The sequence below is a fragment of the Podarcis gaigeae genome (assembly GCF_964106915.1).
Source record: "Podarcis gaigeae genome assembly, chromosome: 2".
NCBI classification, from domain to species: domain Eukaryota; kingdom Metazoa; phylum Chordata; class Lepidosauria; order Squamata; family Lacertidae; genus Podarcis; species Podarcis gaigeae.
The window spans coordinates 122,507,904-122,524,980 of NC_139679.1; the positions used below are offsets into that span (position 1 = coordinate 122,507,904).

The following is a 17,077-nucleotide window of genomic DNA, read 5'->3' on the forward strand; positions in this document are numbered from 1 at the left end:
CAGTATTTGGATAAGATATAAGGATTTGCTTGAAAATAAAACTCCAAGGTGGTTGTCACCAATGGAAGCAAAGGCTCAGAAAAAACTTAATATGGAGACAAATTGGCCGAAATATTGGGAAATTTTTGAACAAGAAGGAAACAGATTAAAATTGCAGAGCTTTGACAAACTAAAAAACAAAGTACGAGACTGGCTTCATTATTATCAAATAAGGAAGGCTTATAATTTGGATAAGAAAATTGGTTTTCAGGTGGAAAAATCAAAATTGGAAACAGAATTGTTAGACCCTAAAACTAAGAATTTGTCAAGAATGTATAACTTGCTGTTGAAATGGAATACATTGGATGAAACGGTTAAATCTGCAATGATTAAATGGGCACAAGATGTTGGACATAACATTATGATGGCTGACTGGGAACAGTTATGGACCACAGGTATGAAGTTTACGGCATGTAATGCCTTAAGAGAGAATATAATGAAAATGATTTACAGGTGATACATGACACCAGTCAAGCTTGCAAAAATTTACCACTTGCCCGATAATAAATGTTGGAAATGTAAAGAGAGTGAAGGTACATTCTTTCACCTTTGGTGGACATGCCCAAAGATTAAGACCTTTTGGAAGATGATCTATAATGAAATGAAAAAGGTATTTAAATATACCTTCCAGAAGAAACCAGAGGCCTTTCTCCTGGACATGGTCAGCCAATTGGTGCGAAAGGAGGATAGAACTTTTTTTATGTATGCCACAACAGCAGCAAGAATGCTCATCGCAAAGGGGGAAATATTAAAGGAAATAGAACAATTTGGTGAAGTGGCAGGATTTAAATTAAATAAGACAAAAACGAAAATGATAGGAAAAAACGTGGACCCAAAGATAATTGAAACAATCCAACAACAATCGCAGATAGAGATGGTCAAAAAAGTCAAATATCTCGGCATCTGGTTAACACCCAAAAATATAGATTTATTCAAAAATAACTACGAGCCGATGTGGAGGGAAATAAAGAAAGATTTAGAGAAATGGGGAGGGCTAAAATTGTCATTCTGGGGAAGGATTAATGTAATCAAGATGAATGTTTTTTCAAGGTTGATGTTTCTATTCCAGACCATCCCTATAATTAAAGGGAGTCGAATCTTTAAGGAATGGCAAAGGATAGTCTCAAGATTCATATGGCAGGGCAAAAAACCCAGAATTCAGTTCAAATTACTGACAGATGTAAAGGAAAGAGGGGGCTTTGCCCTGCCGGATCTGAAACTGTACTATGAGGCATCATGCCTATGTTGGATAAAAGAATGGGTAAAATTGGTGAATACGGAGCTGCTCGACTTAGAGGGCTTCGATAATAGATTCGGCTGGCACGCGTATTTATGGAAGAACAAAAGGAAAGTGCACAAGGGGTTTGCAAATCACATTTTTAGAGGGCCGCTAATCGAAGTCTGGGAAAGGTATCAAAATCTGTTAGAGCCGAAAACACCACATTGGCTTTCACCTCTCGAAGTAATGAGTATAAAAACCATTAATATGAGAAGCAATTGGGCAACTTATGATCAGCTACTAACTAAGCTTGAAGGGAAATGGAAGCTAAAACCGTATGAGCAAATAAAGGAACATGTTTACGATTGGCTACATCACTATCAGGTGAATCAGATGCTTAGTAAAGATATCAAAGAAAGAGGTTATGCTGATAAAGACTCAAAATTCCAGACAGAAATAATAAATAATAAAGTGAAAATTATATCTAAGATATACAGGATGTTGTTGGACTGGAATTTAGGTGATGAGGAAGTCAAATCGGTGATGACCCACTGGTCAAGGGATATAGGTCATAGTATACAGTTTGAGGATTGGGAGAAACTTTGGAAGGAGGGGGTAAAATTTACGGCGTGTACTTCGATAAGGGAAAATGTCATGAAGATGTTTTATAGGTGGTACTTGACACCCATGAAATTATCAAAAATGTATAAGGTGGATAATAAGTGCTGGAGATGTAAAGACATAGAGGGCTCCTTCTACCATATGTGGTGGGAGTGCAGAAGGGTGAAACAATTTTGGGAGAAAGTACACACTGAATTGAAGAAGATATTAAAGTACACGTTCATAAAGAAACCAGAAATCTTCCTTCTAGGGATATTAGGACAAGAGATAAAAAAGGAAGATCGCAGATTGGTATACTATGCGGTTACGGCAGCAAGGGTAGTATTAGCCCAGAAGTGGAAACTACGGGAAACTCCAACGGTGGAGGAGTGGAGATCTAAGTTGTCGGATTATGCAGAGTTGGATAGATTAACAAGAAAAGTAAGATACATAAGAGACCAAGTGTTCACCAAAGATTGGGAAAAGTATGTAGATTATCTGGAATGTATTAGTGAAGGACAAATAACGCTAAAGGGATTTAGAGACGCACTGTGAAAGACTAAGAGTTATTGTGCAAAGCAAACAGGAATTAGGAATCGGTATAATGACAATATAAGTAATGAAACGTGTAACCTTATTTATTGCTTCGAATGATTTACGGACAGGCTGAAGGAAGTCCCCCAAGAGATGACTATGTTATATGGATGATATGGAAATGATAATTGTTGTTTATTATTTTTAATTTTTTTTTCTGTGTATTTTTTATTTTTTTGTATTTGTGTGTTACCTTGTATTCTTTTTGGAAATAACCAATAAAAAAGAATGATAAAAAAATAAATAAAAATGCTCATCGCAAAGTATTGGAAAACACAAGATCTACCCACCCGGGAAGAATGGCAGATGAAGGTGATGGAGTTTATGGAACTGGCTGAGATGACTGGCACAATCCGAGAGCAAGGAGAAGAGTCAGTGGAAGCAGAGTGGAAGAAATTTAAAGTTTATCTTCAGAAATATTGTAAAATTAAGGAATGTTAGAAAGATGTTGGGGGGGAAATTATGTGGTTCTTGAAGAAAAGATATAAAGAATCAAGTAAAAATGAATTGGTGAAAGAAGAGAATGCAATATTATAGTATATTAAGATAAATTATTAAGTTAAAAACAAAGTTGGAAAGGATTTGCTGGAATATTTAATTCAATTAGAATACAAAAATGGGAGGTGTGAGGAGGTCAAGGAAGTAAGTGAATGAAAATAATGTGATGTAAAGGTTTGATTTGTTTTTTTTTCCTTTTTCTGTATTTTCTTTTTTTGATGATGTTTGCTTTTTTTATGTATTGTCTTTTTTTCCCCTTTTTCGATTGTTATCTATATCTTCTTATTTTTTTGTAACCTTTAAAAAATCTTTATAAAAAAAAATCAGTGGTGCTGTGAGCTTCTTTCGCTTCTTTCATTTAAATCAACGAAAACACACAGAAACATGGAATGTACGTCCTCAAAAACCTGAGCTGTTGCCTAGAGTGTGTGTTCCTGCCCCCAGCAGTTACTTCCTGGCCTTGAGTCCCTTCCTGTTGTCTACGGGGGCCGCTAATGGAATCTCTCTGTTTGGCTTTCTGCTCTGTGACACGAAGGGCACGCCTGGTTGTAGGGGAAGGAGGGGACTCCAGTATACTAGAGACATCGTGTCACTTGGCTACTGTGATATTTCTAACACAACAGACTCCTGTCTCTGTTCAGGGCTGGAGCACCTGCTATCTTGCTCCTGTTGTTCCACTATTTCCCAGCTCCTTCCTTCCTTCTGGGGTGTATCCCATCTAAAACCACCACAAATCTAGGTCCATACTCCCTTCCTCTTCCCCCTCTCAGAAGCCTATTGGAGTGCCGGTCTCCACCACTCTTGCTCATCTCGTCTCTGAAAACAGACCAAAGGATGGCCTAATATGGTCACACTCTTATCTAAGGAAGCATGTTGTGTGGAAAAACAGGGACAGGCCTGAGCATCATGTGCTGCTTCTGAATTCCTTCAAGTTTCTGGCTGGTGCTCTTGAATATGAGAAGGTGCCCTTCCATGGACCTGGGGTCAGATCCTGCAAAACAGTTATTGAAAGAGGGCCAGTATTCATTGCTTTTGTTTAGTAGCAGTTGGGTAATTTGATTGTAGTTGGTAATGATGCATTTCCTTTCTTTCCTCCAGGTGTGTCCCACCTTTTCCTTGTAACTTCTAGATGGATTAAAGCATGATATTTGAGCATTATTATGGGGGTCAGAGTAATACATTCTGTTAAATGTGTGCTGTTGTAGTTCCCTTTCCCTGGAAAGGTGGAATATAATCACGTTTCCTATAAATGCACATGCACAAAAACACATGCATACTCAGAAATAATAAAATTCCTCGCTTATAAACCCCTGGACGAGGAAGCAACACCTTGAAGCAACATTCCAACATATTGTTAGTTACAAGCAGGCCCACTAATTCAGATTAACACCATCCGCTTCTGTCTGTCTATCTGTATAGAATAAGTAAAAATGCTATATTCTTAATCATATTGGATTATCTTTTTTAAAAAAGGAAGGGGGAGATTGAGTTCTCCTAGGTGTTTTCACTTTGAAAATCTTAACGCACCTCTAGTCATGCAAGGTACAGATAGGTAGCCATGTTGGTCTGCCATAGTCAAAACAAAAAATTCCTTCCAGTAGCACCTTAAAGACCAACTAAGTTGGTTCTAGGTATGAGCTTTCATGTGCATGCACACTTCTTCAGATACACTGAAACAGAAGTCACCAGACCCTTCTATATAGTGAGAAGGTGGGGAGGGGTATTACTCAGAAGGGTGGTGGGAATGGGTGATTGGCAGATAGCTGTGATGAGCCTGTTGACGACTCTTAACGACTGCAATGGGTCTTACAGGAAAAAGCAAGGGGTGAGAAGGTGAAAAATGGCTTTGTCATGTATAATGAGATAAGAATCCAATGTCTTTGTTCAGACCAGGTCTCTCCATGGTTTTAAGTTTGGTAATAAGTTGCAGTTCAGCAGCATGACATTCTATACAAGATCTCAAAGTAGCTGTTCTATTACAAAGGAATTTCAGAAATAGACTGGAAAGAGAAACTGCCTTTTAAAAAAATACAGTGGTACCTCAGGTTACAGACGCTTCAGGTTACAGACATTGCTAACTCAGAAATAGTACCTCAGGTTAAGAACTTAGCTTCAGGATGAGAACAGAAATTGTGTGGTGGCAGCAGCGGGAGGCCCCATTAGCTAAAGTGGTACCTCAGGTTAAGAACAGTTTCAGGTTAAGAACGGATCTCCAGAACAAATTAAGTTCTTAACCCGAGGTACCACTGTAGTTGTTTATTCAATCTTGAATATTTAGATGCAGGATGATAAAAAGTACAAAAATGCAGATACTATAGACGTTAATAGTTTAAGGAATAAATTCACAATAAACAATCCCTGTGTACCTGTGTGTGAATATGGGGAGAGAGAAAGGAGGGGAGGAAAGTGTATCTGAAGGAATGGCTTGTGGTCTCAAGGAATCTGCTGATATGACATTCACCATTTACTCAGAAGCCGTATGTGGTTCAAGTGGATTAACAAGGTCTCTGGATTTATACCAGAATTGGAATTAACCCCAGCCAGTTATCTGGACCAATGGAAGATTCTGAGTCATCTTTCAGGGAAGGCCCATATACAGTGGCACCTCGGGTTACAGACGCTTCAGGTTACAGACTCCGCTAACCAGTGGCGTAGCGTGGGTTGTCAGCACCCAGGGCAAGGTAAGTAATTTGCACCCCCTAATCCGTGGATTTGTGCCCCCTAACCCCCAGGTGTTGCACCCGGTGCGGCCGGCCCCCCCTGCACCCCCCACGCTACGCCACTGCCGCTAACCCAGAAATAGTACCTCGGGTTAAGAACTTTGTTTCAGGATGAGAACAGAAATCGTGTTGCAGCAGCAGCGGGAGGCCCCATTAGCTAAAGTGGAGCTTCAGGTTAAGAACAGTTTCAGGTTAAGGTTAAGAACGGATGTCTGGAATGCATTAAGTACTTAACCTGAGGTACCACTGTAGAAGAAATTGCGATTATTGAGCCTGGAATTTGCCAGAGCCTGGAGTTCAGTTGCCAAGTCACCTCTGTCCCGAAGGGGGCATAGCTGGCAAACCTGCAGAGGTGAGAAAAGCCGTGGGGGGCAACCGGTGGGAGTGGAGAGGAGCCCCTCCCAAGTTTTGGAGGGAAGATCTTGAGAGGCCAGGGGCTGAGCTGGATTGGAAAGCAGTAAATAAAATGGAAACATTTCTTTTAAATAAAAGCATACATGTGATAGAAACTCTGCAAGAGCTGAGCTATTGTTTTGAATAGAACAGAAATGCAATTTAAGAACCTATATATAATCTGAAAACAAGATTAGGCGAGAAAATAATTATAATCAGCCCAACAGTTACCAATAAAGTGCATGTATTACTCAGCCATAAATAAAACTTTCACAAATCCAACTTGGTTAGGAAGCACGCTAAATTGACAGCCTTTATAGCATATTTAACCTGAAGACTGGGGAAAGTCATTCTACACTCCAAGCTGGGATCCAAGGAATCGCTTCTGTCAACCGGAGGGAAAGTTCTGTTGAACAAATGAAATGGTTGGAGAGGAGATGGAGGAAATTGTTGGAAGGATGATGATGGGAGAGAAATGCAAGATGGGGCTGCGACAGATTGCAATGGATTGCTTGGAAGTCGGTTCAGCAACACATTGGGGGGTGGGAGGAATCACCCCCCAACCGCCCTGTATTTCGCCAGAGGAAAGGTAGCAACCCTACTTTATGGGGTACAAAGAAGCAGAATCCGCAATGTCCCCAGCACCTTACAGTTTGGGGTGGGGGGGGTGAAGGGGGACACTGGCTCTTCAAGGGTTAAAGGCAGCGATTACATTGCTAGAGAGGACTTCCTGGGGGAGAGGGGAAGCGTCACTTCCTCCTACGTTTGTTACATTTGAGCAGCTGCGAGGGATGACAGTGCCTTCTGCAAGGTAGGAAAAGAGGGATATATATATATATATATTTGGGGGGAGGGGGCTCCTGTGCCAGAGCAGCTCCTTTGCAGGAGAGAAGCCCTCCGGGAGAGGAGCATGCATGGGGTTGCACCCCACATTTGAGCCCCGAAAGAGCTGCGGGGAGAGCAAAGGACCTCGAGGGCTGCAGGGCCGCCCCAGGAGGAGAGCAAGGCAAGAAGGCGAGGCGGGGGGGGAGGGAGTTGTAGGGTGGGGTAGGAACCCCCCCCCCAAAGGAAAGGGGCGGGATGGCTCTGGGAAGAGGAGGAGGGAGGCATGGATGTTTTGGAAAGAAAGGAGTCGAGTAGAGAGGGCAGGATTAGACCAAAGGGGGGGGTCTTGGATCGGGGGCTTTCTGCTGAGGAGATGCTCCGCCCTTGAGCTACAGCCCCTTCCCTTAAAGTGGGGCTGGGGGGGGGGGAGGAAGTGGGGGGGGGGTCAGCCCTGTCACAGCTCCAGGCTGGCAGAGAGGAAAGGAAGCCAAAAAAGGGATGTTTTTAATGATGGTGGGTAGAAGATCTTCTTTCAGGCGTGACTCCACTTTCCTCACATGGTGGGGTTCAGGAGTGGGGACTCTCCTCTTTTATCATGGAGGCTGTAAGTGGGAGCTGCAAACCTAGGCAGGCTTATCTTTCACCAGGAAAATACGATGGGTGGGAAAATACCTGCAGGCCCTCTGAGGCTGCCTTTGTTTCTATCTCCAGTGTGGTGTAGTGGTTAAGAGCGGTAGACTTGTAATCTGGGGAACCGGGTTCGCGTCTCCGCTCCTCCACATGCAGCTGCTGGGTGACCTTGGGCTAGTCACACTTCTCTGAAGTCTCTCAGCCCCACTCACCTCACAGAGTGTTTGTTGTGGGGGAGGAAGGGAAAGGAGAATGTTAGCCGCTTTGAGATTCCTTTGGGTAGTGATAAAGCGGGATATCAAATCCAAACTCCTCCTCTTCTTCTTCTTCTCCCTCCCTTCCTCCCTCGAACCTGCAGTTTCTGAGATTTACAATCCAAGAGAGGATGGAAGGAGGAAGATGGACGGTTGACATGGTCCGGCTGTCTCCTGCATCCCTCCCCACAACCTTTGAATGTTCCCTCCCAGGACCCTCAGAGACATCTGGTGAGTTGCAGGGAATGGAAAGGGGGACGTGGAGGGATGCTGGGACTGAGGAAGCTCCCCTTGCAAGAAAACGAGGAAGGCTGCAGGGCCAGAGCTCCTGGCTGGCAGAGATTAAAGATAGGCAGGAAAGGAATGTTTTTAATGGTGGTGTGAAGAAGATCTTCTTTTAGGCATGACTCCTTTTTTCTCTGGTGGGGGTCAGGAGGAAGACACCCCACTTTTAGCATGGAAACTGCGAGTGGGAGCTCCACACATGGGGAGGCTCCCACAGCCTAGTTGGTAGCCCCACCTTGGACGAAAGATCGCTGCTTTGAAGGGGGTTCGAGTAGATGGCCCTCATGGTCCCTTCCAACTCTACAATTTTATGATTCATCCAGGATTGGTTTGACCCATTGGGGTGAGAATCTGTGTCCGTTTCCACAGCTCACAGCATCTCTCCTGCAAGCTTTCTTTGTAGGAGCTTAGCTGGGATGTTGAATCAGTCCCACCCCCCACTCAATGGAACATATCAAAGGCCCACAATCATCTCACAATTAATAGGCATTCTGGAAATAATATTATAATGTGTTTATTAGCAACAGGAAGAGAGAAAGATGCCACCGGGGAGAGTTTGACATAATAAAAAACCCTTCCTTTGCTTTGTCCCCCTGAAGATGTTGGCAAATTAGAACTAAAGAACAATGTTAGGAATTTGGCCTTGGGGTGGCCTTCAGCTCTGGTCCATTTCTGGCCTGCTGATGTATAAAGGCAGCTCGCTGTGACTTGCCCTGCTCTCAGGCTTGGTTTGCAAAAGAGCCACGAACTCATGACTGTCTCAGCTGCCACCAAAAAGGCTTTGTTGGGTGAGGGAAACATCGCTGGTCAGTATGGGCCAGTGCCGTCTGTCTGATAATGGCAAAGGCGCTCTTGCTCCTCAAGCATACTAATAAGAGCATAATAAACGTAAAACAGCAGCGCAAAGGGGAACACCTTGATGGGGGCCTGGAGGCTGGCTGGCAGCTGCCGCCATTGGGGGATGAGGGACTGAAAAGACTCCTTCTCAGCAAGGCACACAGTTGCATTTTGCAGCAACCAGCCGCGAGGGGCTTCCAAGCCTTGCTGGGATTGTAGTGGGGATTACACTCTTAATTTGGATCCTCTCTTAGTTTCTGCAGGCGGTGGACAGGACATTCATTGTTCCCTGGTCTCATCAGAAGCAACCGGGCACGATAAAGGCATTCTTACACAGCCTGATGACAGCCAGCGAATCCCAGTCCAGGAGAAAGACCGCCAGTGCCCATCGTGTGGCAAAGCGTTCAGAAGCAAATCTGCCCTCAACTCACATTGCAGAATCCACACGGAGGAGAAAGCACACAAATGCTTGGAGTGTGCAAAGAGCTTCCGTAAGCATTCACAACTTACTGAACACGAGCGAATCCACACAGGAGAAAAACCGTTCATATGCTCGGAGTGTGGAAAGGGCTTTCATCGTAGCAGCTCCTGCAGTAGACATTATGAAATTCACAGGCCGGGGAAACCCTATAAATGCTTGGAATGTGGAAAAGGCTTCTTTCGCCGCTCACAGCTTATAGTACATCAAAACATTCACACAGGGAAGAAACCATATGAATGTCTAGAGTGTGGAAAGGCCTTCACTAGCAGCTCAGGCCTTGTATATCATCAAAAAATTCACACAGGGGAGAAACCGTATACCTGTTTTGACTCTGGAAAGACCTTCTGTCAAAGCTCAAGCCTTGCAATGCATCAAAAAATCCACACAGGGGAGAAGCCATATAAATGTATGGAGTGCGGAATGAGCTTTGCTCACGGCTCAAGTCTTACATCGCATCAAAGAATTCACACTGGGGAGAAATCTTATAAATGTTCGGAGTGCGGAAGAAGCTTTGCTCACAGTGTTAGCCTTACTACACATAAGAGAACCCACACAGGGGAGAAACCATATAAATGCTTGGAATGTGGAAAGTGCTTCAGCCAGAGTTCACACCTTAGTTCACATAAGAGAACTCACACTGGTGAGAAGCCGTATAAATGCTTTGAGTGTGGGAAGAGCTTCAGTCAGAGTTCACACCTTACTGTGCATGAGCGAATCCATACAGGGGAAAAACCATATAAATGTGTGACATGTGGAAAGAGCTTTAGTAACTGCACATACCTTGTTTGCCATCGCAGAATCCATACAGGAGAGAAGCCCTATAAGTGCTTTGAGTGTGGAAAGAGCTTCAGCCAGGGTACAAGCCTTACATTACATCAAAAAACTCACAAAGGTTCCGTAAGCATTCACAACTTACTGAACACGAGCGAATCCACACAGGAGAAAAACCGTTCATATGCTCGGAGTGTGGAAAGGGCTTTCATCGTAGCAGCTCCTGCAGTAGACATTATGAAATTCACAGGCCGGGGAAACCCTATAAATGCTTGGAATGTGAAAAAGGCTTCTTTCGCCGCTCACAGCTTATAGTACATCAAAACATTCACACAGGGAAGAAACCATATGAATGTCTAGAGTGTGGAAAGGCCTTCACTAGCAGCTCAGGCCTTGTATATCATCAAAAAATTCACACAGGGGAGAAACCGTATACCTGTTTTGACTGTGGAAAGACCTTCTGTCAAAGCTCAAGCCTTGCAATGCATCAAAAAATCCACACAGGGGAGAAGCCATATAAATGTATGGAGTGCGGAATGAGCTTTGCTCACGGCTCAAGTCTTACATCGCATCAAAGAATTCACACTGGGGAGAAATCTTATAAATGTTCGGAGTGCGGAAGAAGCTTTGCTCACAGTGTTAGCCTTACTACACATAAGAGAACCCACACAGGGGAGAAACCATATAAATGCTTGGAATGTGGAAAGTGCTTCAGCCAGAGTTCACACCTTAGTTCACATAAGAGAACTCACACTGGTGAGAAGCCGTATAAATGCTTTGAGTGTGGGAAGAGCTTCAGTCAGAGTTCACACCTTACTGTGCATGAGCGAATCCATACAGGGGAAAAACCATATAAATGTGTGACATGTGGAAAGAGCTTTAGTAACTGCACATACCTTGTTTGCCATCGCAGAATCCATACAGGAGAGAAGCCCTATAAGTGCTTTGAGTGTGGAAAGAGCTTCAGCCAGGGTACAAGCCTTACATTACATCAAAAAACTCACAAAGGTGAAAAACCGTATGCATGTTTTGAGTGTGGAAAGAGCTTCACTCAAAGCTCAAGCCTTGAATCTCATCAAAGAATTCACACAGGGGTGAAACCATATACCTGTTTTGAGTGTGGAAAGAACTTCAGTCACAGCACAAGCCTTAGATCTCATCAAAGAATTCACACAGGGGAGAAACCATATAAATGTTTGGAGTGTGGAAAGAGATTTGCACATGGATCTATGCTTACTTCTCATAAAATAACTCACATGGGATAAACCATATTATGCTAGGAATGTGGGAAAAGATTTGGTCAGATTTCACAACTCATTTTGCATAAGCGAATCAAGAGGAAAAATATTTAGGTGCTTGTAATGCGGAAAGCATTTTAATTAGTTTTGATATTTGTGGATGCGGAGAAAGCCTTTGACAACATTTCTTGGAGCTTTATGAAGAAAAATTTACAGGGAATGGGGGTAGGCCAAGGATTTGAAAACAGTATAGGTGCAATTTACTCAGAACAAAAAGCTAAATTAATTGTGAATAATGTAGTTACAGAAGAGTTTAAAGGAACACGACAGGGCTGCCCAATCTCCCCATTGCTTTTTATCTCGGTCCTGGAGGTTCTGCTCAATATAATTAGAAAGGACCAATTGGTTAAAGGTATACAGGTCGGAGCTAAACAGTATAAATTGAAAGCATTCGCTGATGACTTAGTCTTGACATTACAGGAGCCAGAATCCAGTACTAAAAGAGTATTGCAGTTAATTCAAGAATTTGGTCGGGTTGCGGGATTTAAGCTGAATAAGATGAAAACTAAGGTGTTAGAGAAAAATCTAACAGAGATTGAGAAAGAGAGGTTTCAGAAGGAGACTGGATTAACATTAGTTAAGAAAGTGAAATATATGGGGGTTAATATGACTGCTAAGAATGTGAATTTATTTAAAGATAACTATGAAAAATGTTGGATGGAAGTGAAAAAGGATCTAGAGATATGGTCAAATTTGAAGTTATCATTGCTAGGCCGTATTGCTGTGATAAAGATGAATGTATTGCCAAAGATGTTGTATTTGTTTCAAACGTTGCAAATTTTGGACAAGATGGGCTGTTTCAAGAAGTGGCAGAGAGATATTTCTAGATTTGTCTGGCAGGGCAAGAAGCCCCGAATAAAATTTAAGATATTAACTGACGCTAAAGAAAGAGGGGGGTTTGCCCTGCCAGACTTGAAGCTTTATTATGAATCAGCCGCTTTTTGCTGGCTGAGAGAATGGCTGCTTCTTGAAAACACAGACATTTTGGATTAAGAGGGTTTTATTAATGTATTTGGGTGGCATGCATATCTGTGGTATGACAAGGTCAAAGCACATAAAGCGTTTAAAAACCATATTGTTAAGAAAGCACTGTTCAGTATTTGGATAAGATATAAGGATTTGCTTGAAAATAAAACTCCAAGGTGGTTGTCACCAATGGAAGCAAAGGCTCAGAAAAAACTTAATATGGAGACAAATTGGCCGAAATATTGGGAAATTTTTGAACAAGAAGGAAACAGATTAAAATTGCAGAGCTTTGACAAACTAAAAAACAAAGTACGAGACTGGCTTCATTATTATCAAATAAGGAAGGCTTATAATTTGGATAAGAAAATTGGTTTTCAGGTGGAAAAATCAAAATTGGAAACAGAATTGTTAGACCCTAAAACTAAGAATTTGTCAAGAATGTATAACTTGCTGTTGAAATGGAATACATTGGATGAAACGGTTAAATCTGCAATGATTAAATGGGCACAAGATGTTGGACATAACATTATGATGGCTGACTGGGAACAGTTATGGACCACAGGTATGAAGTTTACGGCATGTAATGCCTTAAGAGAGAATATAATGAAAATGATTTACAGGTGATACATGACACCAGTCAAGCTTGCAAAAATTTACCACTTGCCCGATAATAAATGTTGGAAATGTAAAGAGAGTGAAGGTACATTCTTTCACCTTTGGTGGACATGCCCAAAGATTAAGACCTTTTGGAAGATGATCTATAATGAAATGAAAAAGGTATTTAAATATACCTTCCAGAAGAAACCAGAGGCCTTTCTCCTGGACATGGTCAGCCAATTGGTGCGAAAGGAGGATAGAACTTTTTTTATGTATGCCACAACAGCAGCAAGAATGCTCATCGCAAAGGGGGAAATATTAAAGGAAATAGAACAATTTGGTGAAGTGGCAGGATTTAAATTAAATAAGACAAAAACGAAAATGATAGGAAAAAACGTGGACCCAAAGATAATTGAAACAATCCAACAACAATCGCAGATAGAGATGGTCAAAAAAGTCAAATATCTCGGCATCTGGTTAACACCCAAAAATATAGATTTATTCAAAAATAACTACGAGCCGATGTGGAGGGAAATAAAGAAAGATTTAGAGAAATGGGGAGGGCTAAAATTGTCATTCTGGGGAAGGATTAATGTAATCAAGATGAATGTTTTTTCAAGGTTGATGTTTCTATTCCAGACCATCCCTATAATTAAAGGGAGTCGAATCTTTAAGGAATGGCAAAGGATAGTCTCAAGATTCATATGGCAGGGCAAAAAACCCAGAATTCAGTTCAAATTACTGACAGATGTAAAGGAAAGAGGGGGCTTTGCCCTGCCGGATCTGAAACTGTACTATGAGGCATCATGCCTATGTTGGATAAAAGAATGGGTAAAATTGGTGAATACGGAGCTGCTCGACTTAGAGGGCTTCGATAATAGATTCGGCTGGCACGCGTATTTATGGAAGAACAAAAGGAAAGTGCACAAGGGGTTTGCAAATCACATTTTTAGAGGGCCGCTAATCGAAGTCTGGGAAAGGTATCAAAATCTGTTAGAGCCGAAAACACCACATTGGCTTTCACCTCTCGAAGTAATGAGTATAAAAACCATTAATATGAGAAGCAATTGGGCAACTTATGATCAGCTACTAACTAAGCTTGAAGGGAAATGGAAGCTAAAACCGTATGAGCAAATAAAGGAACATGTTTACGATTGGCTACATCACTATCAGGTGAATCAGATGCTTAGTAAAGATATCAAAGAAAGAGGTTATGCTGATAAAGACTCAAAATTCCAGACAGAAATAATAAATAATAAAGTGAAAATTATATCTAAGATATACAGGATGTTGTTGGACTGGAATTTAGGTGATGAGGAAGTCAAATCGGTGATGACCCACTGGTCAAGGGATATAGGTCATAGTATACAGTTTGAGGATTGGGAGAAACTTTGGAAGGAGGGGGTAAAATTTACGGCGTGTACTTCGATAAGGGAAAATGTCATGAAGATGTTTTATAGGTGGTACTTGACACCCATGAAATTATCAAAAATGTATAAGGTGGATAATAAGTGCTGGAGATGTAAAGACATAGAGGGCTCCTTCTACCATATGTGGTGGGAGTGCAGAAGGGTGAAACAATTTTGGGAGAAAGTACACACTGAATTGAAGAAGATATTAAAGTACACGTTCATAAAGAAACCAGAAATCTTCCTTCTAGGGATATTAGGACAAGAGATAAAAAAGGAAGATCGCAGATTGGTATACTATGCGGTTACGGCAGCAAGGGTAGTATTAGCCCAGAAGTGGAAACTACGGGAAACTCCAACGGTGGAGGAGTGGAGATCTAAGTTGTCGGATTATGCAGAGTTGGATAGATTAACAAGAAAAGTAAGATACATAAGAGACCAAGTGTTCACCAAAGATTGGGAAAAGTATGTAGATTATCTGGAATGTATTAGTGAAGGACAAATAACGCTAAAGGGATTTAGAGACGCACTGTGAAAGACTAAGAGTTATTGTACAAAGCAAACAGGAATTAGGAATCGGCATAATGACAATATAAGTAATGAAACGTGTAACCTTATTTATTGCTTCGAATGATTTACGGACAGGCTGAAGGAAGTCCCGCAAGAGATGACTATGTTATATGGATGATATGGAAATGATAATTGTTGTTTATTATTTTTAATTTTTTTTTCTGTGTATTTTTTATTTTTTTGTATTTGTGTGTTACCTTGTATTCTTTTTGGAAATAACCAATAAAAAAGAATGATAAAAAAATAAATAAAAATGCTCATCGCAAAGTATTGGAAAACACAAGATCTACCCACCCGGGAAGAATGGCAGATGAAGGTGATGGAGTTTATGGAACTGGCTGAGATGACTGGCACAATCCGAGAGCAAGGAGAAGAGTCAGTGGAAGCAGAGTGGAAGAAATTTAAAGTTTATCTTCAGAAATATTGTAAAATTAAGGAATGTTAGAAAGATGTTGGGGGGGAAATTATGTGGTTCTTGAAGAAAAGATATAAAGAATCAAGTAAAAATGAATTGGTGAAAGAAGAGAATGCAATATTATAGTATATTAAGATAAATTATTAAGTTAAAAACAAAGTTGGAAAGGATTTGCTGGAATATTTAATTCAATTAGAATACAAAAATGGGAGGTGTGAGGAGGTCAAGGAAGTAAGTGAATGAAAATAATGTGATGTAAAGGTTTGATTTGTTTTTTTTTCCTTTTTCTGTATTTTCTTTTTTTGATGATGTTTGCTTTTTTTATGTATTGTCTTTTTTTCCCCTTTTTCGATTGTTATCTATATCTTCTTATTTTTTTGTAACCTTTAAAAAATCTTTATAAAAAAAAATCAGTGGTGCTGTGAGCTTCTTTCGCTTCTTTCATTTAAATCAACGAAAACACACAGAAACATGGAATGTACGTCCTCAAAAACCTGAGCTGTTGCCTAGAGTGTGTGTTCCTGCCCCCAGCAGTTACTTCCTGGCCTTGAGTCCCTTCCTGTTGTCTACGGGGGCCGCTAATGGAATCTCTCTGTTTGGCTTTCTGCTCTGTGACACGAAGGGCACGCCTGGTTGTAGGGGAAGGAGGGGACTCCAGTATACTAGAGACATCGTGTCACTTGGCTACTGTGATATTTCTAACACAACAGACTCCTGTCTCTGTTCAGGGCTGGAGCACCTGCTATCTTGCTCCTGTTGTTCCACTATTTCCCAGCTCCTTCCTTCCTTCTGGGGTGTATCCCATCTAAAACCACCACAAATCTAGGTCCATACTCCCTTCCTCTTCCCCCTCTCAGAAGCCTATTGGAGTGCCGGTCTCCACCACTCTTGCTCATCTCGTCTCTGAAAACAGACCAAAGGATGGCCTAATATGGTCACACTCTTATCTAAGGAAGCATGTTGTGTGGAAAAACAGGGACAGGCCTGAGCATCATGTGCTGCTTCTGAATTCCTTCAAGTTTCTGGCTGGTGCTCTTGAATATGAGAAGGTGCCCTTCCATGGACCTGGGGTCAGATCCTGCAAAACAGTTATTGAAAGAGGGCCAGTATTCATTGCTTTTGTTTAGTAGCAGTTGGGTAATTTGATTGTAGTTGGTAATGATGCATTTCCTTTCTTTCCTCCAGGTGTGTCCCACCTTTTCCTTGTAACTTCTAGATGGATTAAAGCATGATATTTGAGCATTATTATGGGGGTCAGAGTAATACATTCTGTTAAATGTGTGCTGTTGTAGTTCCCTTTCCCTGGAAAGGTGGAATATAATCACGTTTCCTATAAATGCACATGCACAAAAACACATGCATACTCAGAAATAATAAAATTCCTCGCTTATAAACCCCTGGACGAGGAAGCAACACCTTGAAGCAACATTCCAACATATTGTTAGTTACAAGCAGGCCCACTAATTCAGATTAACACCATCCGCTTCTGTCTGTCTATCTGTATAGAATAAGTAAAAATGCTATATTCTTAATCATATTGGATTATCTTTTTTAAAAAAGGAAGGGGGAGATTGAGTTCTCCTAGGTGTTTTCACTTTGAAAATCTTAACGCACCTCTAGTCATGCAAGGTACAGATAGGTAGCCATGTTGGTCTGCCATAGTCAAAACAAAAAAT

The 17,077-nt window shown here is 41.5% G+C and overlaps 1 protein-coding gene and 1 long non-coding RNA gene across 2 annotated transcripts in view; one reads left to right on the forward strand and one right to left on the reverse strand.

The window, feature by feature from the left end:
* Positions 1-17,077, reverse strand: part of LOC310837761 (uncharacterized protein) — a 166,720-nt gene that overhangs the window by 36,164 nt on the left and 113,479 nt on the right. The window lies entirely within an intron of this gene.
* On the forward strand, positions 5,505-9,270 carry LOC310838193. Its single transcript, XR_014560783.1, has 3 exons — positions 5,505-5,631; positions 7,877-8,003; positions 9,149-9,270. It is a non-coding gene; the product is annotated as an uncharacterized lncRNA (long non-coding RNA).